This window comes from Ictidomys tridecemlineatus, chromosome 10 (assembly GCF_052094955.1).
Source record: "Ictidomys tridecemlineatus isolate mIctTri1 chromosome 10, mIctTri1.hap1, whole genome shotgun sequence".
Taxonomy (NCBI): domain Eukaryota; kingdom Metazoa; phylum Chordata; class Mammalia; order Rodentia; family Sciuridae; genus Ictidomys; species Ictidomys tridecemlineatus.
In genome coordinates, this window is record NC_135486.1 from 114182810 (window position 1) to 114191809 (window position 9000).

Below are 9000 nucleotides of genomic sequence, written 5' to 3' on the forward strand. Positions count from 1 at the left end.
AAAATGGATCTTTTAACATTTCTTACTGATTTTGTTACCCAGTCCTTTTTATTTTTTATTTTGAAAGAGAGTTTTGCTAAGTTGCTTAGGACCGCACTATGATACAGATTAAAACTGATAATCCACTGGCTTATGTAAACTCTTCTTTTCAACAATTTTGCCAAGAGTTTTGGATTGATCATAAAGCAGTTATTCCATAAGGAATATTCCATATTTTCTCAAGGTCCATCCATTGTAGAATGAGCTCGTTTATCTATTAAACCACAATTACAAAAACTGAAAGGGGGATATAGGACTATGACTCCCCAACATAACCTCAATTATGCTCTATTTGTTTTAAATTTTCTAAATTATGACTCAGAAGGCCACACTGCACTGAGTGACGCATGTCTTCCATAGCAACAGGCCCTTTAGGACTTACAGACTGATCAATGGAAAGGACAAGACCCAGTGATTATGTGGGGCAGAGGTCATGCTTGTATTTTTCCAGAAGGTGCTTTTTGTCCTTTTGGGTAGCTGAACACACCATCAGGCATGGAGGACGTAGAACCTAGATTCAAATGACTGAAGATCGACCCAGAGAAGCTTTCACTCAAAAGTTAGAAAACATATTTTGTCCCTGTACAACTAAAAACAATTTTTTAAAAACTCGAAAGAAGAGAATAGGGACCCTGAGAAACCGAACAAGGAAGCTAATCTCATGGAAGGACCTGAAGAAATTGACAATATGGGCTACAGAAATGATTTGACAGCAAGGGAAAACTAAAACTCCAATGGTGATGCTTGCTGCAGTAACACCTCTATTGAGCTGTTGAGTAAAAGGGAATCAGAGAGAAACTTATTGTACATATTTTCCAGATCCACCTCTAGTACACCCAGGTGTGTGGACTGGAGAATCCATCCCAGTATCTACTAATCACTCACAAATGATGGGAGGACTTACAGACACTCATATTACTCTCAAAGATGTGACTGAATTTAATTATTCTGGCTATGTTGTGTTGGTTCCATGATAAACATGCTGGCTGTCTAAAGTGTTATTTGAGGAAAAGACAGCAATTAGGAGACTTAGACCAACTAATTGTACTGTTAAAGGAGATTTAAAACCTTATATTAGATGAGTTATTAAATGGGACTTTCCCATAACAAACCAGTCATCTCAGCAGAACTTCCATGAATAATACTTCATTGTCCTAACCATTCTGCAATAGAAATAGGCACTTTTCCTAAGTAGATAGATTGTATAAATACTTTTACACTACAACATAAAGTGCCTAAAAATAGTAGGTATATTTTGTACTGGTCTCCTAAAATTGACAAAAGGCAGTTATGCAAGAGGACTGCCAAATTTCTGGAGGATTTTTTAGCAACACCTTGACTTTCAGCAAAGGTGGCATTCAGAAAGATGTTTAGTACTTAATTGCTGCCTCAGAATTCTTACATTTTACTGACAAGTCTTTACCAGACTTTGTAGGCAAGAATTGTAAGGAAAGTTTTTGCTATGGCTTATGAGCCTGTGTTCAAATACCTTATGTCTTAATTACTGGAATGTATAAATTAAATGAAAGATTATAGATATCTTGTAACATGTAGTAAATGTAATTTAACTAACTGTATCACCAGATATAATAGAGGAAAAGGAATACTCCATCAGCCCTCTTTTGTCTTATTACCAGCTATTATTTCAGAGCCATGGTACATTGGAGCTGATTTTCAATTCTTACAACAAATATATGCCTATCTAGTGAGATCTAAATGTGCTCATAATAGTGGGTGTTGTTGCCTTGGTTTCTTTTATTGCTTCAATGGTCACAGCTTCAGTGGCCATATCTCAAAATATTCAACATGCAAATTTTCTTAATAATTTGGCTCAGAATACTTCCAAGGCTCTTCATAATCAAATAAATATTGATGAAAGAATTGAGACTAAGCTAAATGCTTTAGAGGCTACTGTCATAAATATTAATAATGAACTTTCAGCTTTGAAATTCTAGGAAAGACTTAAATGTCATGCTAGCCAAATACAATGCTTCCCAATGGATTGGAAGAAGGTTAAAAACCATTTGTTTTGGTATTTGGCAAAATAATAATAACAGCTTGATTATTTTGGAGCTACATCATTGTATTCAAGATGTAAAAAAAAAGTAAAATTGATTTTTTGGATTCTACTTTTTAGCTTATCAAATAACCCTGGAAACATTCTTAAACATTCTGCATATTATATTCTTGTGTTGTTCTCTTTGCTACTAATTCTCTATTGTAATAGTAGGATGGTGAGCCTTCAAAATAAAAATTCAGGATTCAAAAAAATGACCCATCGCCTTCTTTTTCAAAAAAAAAGTGGGAATATTAGGGGGGCTGTTGGGCTGAATGACTGGCATTTTCCTTCTTGTGATTGGAAGAGGTTCTGTCGGTTACTTTTGTAGGGACCTATATATTGCCTGAATCCTTGATGTAGCCGAATTTGTCTTCATGCATGGGTGTTTCTTCCCACAGCCCCAGGGGTTGAATTTCTCACCTGTAACCCTGGCCCTCTTGATCTTTTTTGGATGAAACTTTTTAAAGAATGAGGGTCTCCCCCCCAATAAAAGCTCATTTCTGAACAGATTAGCTCTCTCTCTTGCCAGCCTCTGGTGACTTTCCTCACTCTCCCATTTGGGGAGCTTGAGGCCGAGAGCAGAGGAGCCATCCTGAAGCTTGATTTAAAGGTAAAGTGTGTGTGTCTGTGTTTTATTTGGTATCCCAGGAAATTCCCACGAGTGACCTTAAGTTTAGCTGCCTGCACTGGTTGTGGGCGGCAGTATAAGACCAAGATTCTGTAACATAATCCAGAACACACACATGCATACTCATACACACACACACACACACACACACACACACACACACACACACACATATTAGATGCTCAGCTCCTGTTCTTAAACTCTGACTCATAAAATGAGCAGCAAACCATATAAATCACACACATGCTCACACACATAGCAACCCCATATATACAGACTCGCACACACACACACACACACACAAACACACACACACAAACACACACACACACAAACACACATAATATGTATACATATACACACATACATACACATTTTTTCATGAGAGGAGACATAAATTTTGGTCCTTAATTTTAAAGTCTAGAAATTTTGGAATTTCAGAGTGATCATGATCATGAAGGAAGATTTTAGATTTCTCTTGTTTTGAAAAAAGTATATTTCAATAATTTTAGCTGCTAGATCATTAGAGAAAGAAAAATTTTTCTACAATTTGTTTTTTTGGATCAAAAGTTCCTTATCACTATGAACGCATTATCCCGTATTTCCGGCATCACATTTGATCTCCACTCCTTATTTCCCCAGGGAATTAGAATAAATAAGATATCATCCTGGTTTCTACATCCTATGGCTTCATTCTACACATTTTAAGACAAATTCCTTTGTCACTTGCAGCTCCCACCTCACTGCATTCTCTCTCTGGTTTGGTGCATGCATCTTCTCATACATGAAGTCCAGGTCCCAGTGCACTCTACTGCAAGACAAAGTTGGTTTATTACTCCCACTCTGAATCCTCTGTTTTATTTATTTTTATTTTAACTTGTTATATATGACAGAAGAATGAGTTACAATTAATAGTACACATATAAAGCACATTTTTTCATATCTCTGGTTTTATAGAAAGTATATTTACATCTTTAAGGTCTTCATATATGTATTTAAGGTAATGATATCCATCCTCATTCCACCATCTTTTTATTCCTCCATGCCCCCTCCTTAGCACTTGCACCCCTTTATTCTATCTAGAGTTTGTAAAAATCCTCCCATGCTCCCCACAAACCCCATTATGAATGATCCTCTTTATATCAGAGAAAATATTTGACATTTGTTTTTCTGGGATTGTCTAACTTTACTGAGCATTATCTTCTCAAACTCTATACATTTACCTGAAAATATCATGATTGTATTCTCTTTTATTGCTGACTAATATTCCATTGTGTATATATATCATTTTTTGTTTATTCATTCATCTACTAAAAGGCGTCTGTGTTGGTTCCGAAGATTGGCTATTGTGAGTTGTGCTGCTATACACTTTGATGTGGCTGTTTCCCTGAAGTATCCTGTTTTTAAGTACTTTGGGTATAGACCGAGGAGTGGGATAGCTGGGTCAAATGGTGATTCTATACCTAGATTTCCAAGGAATCTCCATACTATTGTTTATATTGGCTGCACCAATTTACAGTCCTATAAGCAATGTATGAGTGTACCTTTTTCCTCACATCCTAACCAACACTTATTGTTGTTTGTATTCTTAATAGCTGAATTCTGAATGGAGTGAGATGAAATCTTAGAGTTGTTTTAATTTGTATTTCTCTAATTGCTATGCATATTGAACATTTTTTATATATTTGTTAGTTGATTATAAATTATCTTCTGAGAGGTGTCTCCTCAGTTCCTTGGCCCATTTATTGGTTGAGATATTAGTATTTTTGGTGTTTAGCTTTTTGCCTTCTTTATATACCCTAAAAATTAGTGCTCTATCTGATGTGTGAGGTGTAAAATGTTGCTACCCAGATGTAGGTTCTCTATTCATCTCACTGATTGTTTCTCTAACTGAGAAGAAACTTTAGTTTGAATCCACCCAATTATTGATTCTTCATTTTAATTCTTGTGCTATAAAAGTGTTATTAAGGAAGTTGGGGCCTAATCTGACATGATGGAGATTTTGGCCTACTTTTTCTTATAATAGGAACGGTGACTCTGATTTAATTCCTCTGTTCTTGATTTACTTTGAGTTGAGTTTTGTGCATGATGAGCAATAGCGTTTTAATTTCATTTTGTTGCATACGGATTGCCAGTTTCTCCAGCAACATGTGTTTAAAAGGTCTTTTTTTTTCTCCAATATTTGTTTTTGGCGCCTTTGTCTATTGTAAGATGACTGCGATTATGTGGGTTAGTCTCTGTGTTCTCCATTCTGTATTATTGGTCTACCAGTCTATCTTGGTGCCAATACCATGCTGTTTTTGTTACTATTGCCCTGTAGTACAGTTTAATTTCTGGTACAGTGATGCCACCTTCTATATTTTCTTGCTAAAAAGGGAAGATCAGAGGAAAGATCTTATTCTAAGATATCTAAAAGCAAAAAAGAAAAAAATAAAAGAGAGATTAGAAAAGGGAATTTAGAGTCAATCTTGAATTTCCTTGAAGTATTGTACATATTGAAGTCATTATCCTCTTTTTCTTTGAGATAAGATTTTGCCATGTTCTCTATGTTGGGTATAGACCCAGGAGTGGGATATCTTGGACAAATGGCAGATATATCTTTTTAAAGGTCCTCAGAATTACTCCTGGATTTGTAATTCTCCTGCCTCAGCCTCCAGAGTGGTTGGGACTACAGGTGTGTGCCACAGTTTCACTAGTGTTCTTGAATAGAAATATGAAGCAAGTCTAGTTTTCTGTATCATTTTCTCATGTGCATGAACTGTTTTTGAAATCCTGCAAACTTTGAATCATTCCCTCCACCTGGATGTGAAAAAATCAAAGTTGAGAAAAAGTGAGTGAGTTTCCCAGGGACATTCTCAAGAACACTTCACTCATTTTTTCCCCAGATCTTTTTCATTTCTTTCATGAATCCTTCTAGAATCATGGGGAAATTAGGAAATTAAAGGCACAAATCAACTGTTTAGTTAACCATGTTGATGTGATTACTTTAGTTGGCTTTTTCACTACTGTGAACCTCACAAGAACCACTGGACTCACAGTTTCAGAGGTCTCAATTCATACATGGCTTACTCTGTTTCTGTGGTCTGCAGTGAGGCAGAATAACATGGCAGAAGAGTGTAAAGGAATAAAGAAGTTTAGGGGATGGCACTAGGAAGCAGACAGAAACTCCACTAACCAGGGACAAAATGTATGCCCTGAAGCCAGGCCCTCAGAGACCAACCTCTTCCACCAATATCCTACCTGCCTACAGTTGCACCCAGTTAATCCTTACTGAGGAAATAATGTACTGAGTAGATTAAGGCTTTCACAGTCAAACACTTTATTTCTGAACTTTCTTTTATTGCCTCACATATGAGTTTCTAAGGGACTCCAAAATCATAACAGTGATTCTCATGTATGTTGTGTGTGAGAAATAATAAGTGAGGATTTACAAAATGGGGTCACCTTTCAGTTTTCCAGCTCAATGTGGAAAAGATGGGGAGATGCCACTCTACCCATGGGAGTCAGCAAATTAAGTACTCTAAGTTTTTGCTTCTAACACTTAAAAATAAATCTTCCTGTTGCTTTGTTTCATGGGTGATATTTTTATGTTTCACAGGGAGACCCCCAATTATGTGGATCTTACAGCCTCTCTAGTATAGTGTTGAACTGAAAAATGTGAATAGAAAAATAATGCCTTTTCAGCAGGAATAGTAGTATGGAATTCTCAGATGGTCATTAGGTCTCAGAATTTTAGAATTTGAATATGATAAACAAGCCTCAGTGTTTGGGAGAGATAATCTGAGCAGAGTGTAGCCTTTTTTTCTGGCTGCTGGTTTTGAGCTCATGAATTTGTGTCTAGTAATCAGGACCTGAGTCAAATACCTAACCATGTTAGTCCCAAATGCAAGCCACAAATTCACATTTCTTTTGGAACATTCAGTTCAGTTGACTTAAATTTTAATAGTTTTTAAATCACCCAATTTCTGCTCATTTGACATCACTAAATGTGCTTTTGTCGAAAAAACAATACTCATATTGTGTTTAATTATGTGAAACACATAGATAAGAACTGTTTGATCTCATTCATAATTTTTTCCTTCTAAGACTTACAGACAGGGTATTATCTTTGGAGGATAATAAAAATGCAGAATGCTTTTGTTTCATCTCTCAAATCCTCTAAATGTACCTTCAGTAGTAAAACTTGAGTAGTGCCATAGAAATAACCACAAATTTAGACATTAAGAAATTATGTATGAGCAAATTATCAAACTATGAATAGTTGCATTGCTCAAGACATTGTAGTTTTAAATCTATACATGAACATTTTTTAAATAGCTACTCATGAGATCTAGTTATGAATAGAAGTGTTTGAATGTGCTTGATGTTTTCTCTTTCACAGATTTTTGATCAAATATTAAATACAATATAAATATCCTGGAATTGTGCAAAGGCAAATTAAACATCTCCTTTATGATATGTACAAGTCTGAACAACATCATGAGCATCCAATGCAGATGAACTAGATATTTGAGCTGTTCCACTGAGGCTCTTGAAAAGTTGACAGCAGAGCCACAGGGAAAACCTGGTCATGCTCAGGGTGGAGCTTGCACACTGTTTCAAAAAGGATGAGAGCTGGGAACTTCCTCCAAAAGAAGTGCAGTTTTACCATTGACATTAAACTGGTATTTTCTTTTTGCCAAAGACAAAGAGGGAACTCTACAATACTTACCTTGCAGTAGTGCAGAAACATTCCAAAGAAAGACAAAGGTGTTGTCTCAGAAATTCCCAGCTTCTCAAACAGCACATGTAAAGAGGTTCCACATCTATAAAGTGAGAGACAAAGCCAGGTCACTATGATTGTCATTCTATAGATAAGAACCTGACCAGTCTCTGACTAAGAAACTAGACCAGGCAATGAGGGAGGTAACATATAGGTGATATATAACAACTCCAACTCACAGAGAGAGAAAGTGAGCACATTCGCTCCTTCCCAACTCCATTTAGAGAGCTCCCCTTAGCCCAAAGTCATAATGATGAGCTAAGAGAAGTTGAGATTTCATGCCCAAATTCTTAGGTTTATACTCAATACACATTCCCAGACTTGAGTGCTCCTGCAAGGTCCAGCCTGGCATTCTGACAGGGCATTTAATTTGCATGTCTCTTTTGTATGTTGGCCCTTCCTTAATGTATTATTTCTCAGTCTAAAAAGGGGGTGATATTTTTAAGTTACTTTGATGAAGGGATTTTGCTTAACATAGTCTATTCAATCACAGAGGGCCCATTGAGAGCCTCTGGTGACATTTTTTTCTTATAACTTGGTCATAAAACTTTGGGGTTTTTCCTTTTTTCTCTGCAATGCTCCCAGTTCAGCATCCAGCCCTTCTTTAAAATTGACTTCATATGAATCCTTGGAAGCAGTAATAATATCCTTCTGTTGAATGGCAAATGTACCATTTTGAAACAATGAGACTTCCCTCTACCTCACACAAATGTGAGCCATGTTGAGTGTCACCCAAGTCTGTTGTCAGACAATCTGGTTGCCTTGAGCCAGAGGGAAGACTGAGTTCCCTATGTCCTCTGAGTGGTACAGTGAGGAATGAATGACTGAGGAATCATCTCCAGGCCATTCTCCCTCTCATTGAGTCTGTTCCTCCAACTGTGATGCTCAGATGGCAGCGCAGAGGCAGGCATGCTCATGTTCATCAAGGTGGCCAGTCACAGCACATTTTGTTTATTGCCCCCATGCATCAACTCCCTTTGTATGAAAACCCACAAAGGCTGGTGCTTCTTTGGCCTGGCTGGCCAGCAACTCAGATGTGTCATACTTACAATCCCATGACAGTGTTCTATGTCATACAATCCCTGCCCCACTATCCCAAAAGATAAGAGAAACACGGAAGAAAAGAAATGGTGTACAAGAGAGTCCTAGCAGCTATTTTAACCATGAAACAGCTAGTTCTGCAAAAGTGGCTCCATAGTGGCAGAGGAGAAAACTGTGGCATGGATAAATGGCCCAGTATGCTCTATAATTCCTCTCATCTACATGGAGGGGGACTCTCCAAAGTTCAGGAACTGTCCTGTTAACTGAGAAGAAAATATGCAATATAAAATAAGAACCCATAATGTGTTTCAGACAGTTGCAGTAAGAACTTGCTGCTGCTTTTTAGAGGAGAATGTTTAAGGCAGTGTAGGTTTCAGATATTCTGTACAAATCCTGCCATTAAATACTGTGATAGTAAAAGCAAATGTGACTCCATTTTGTTTTGTGCCTCCATTCTATAAAACGACCATG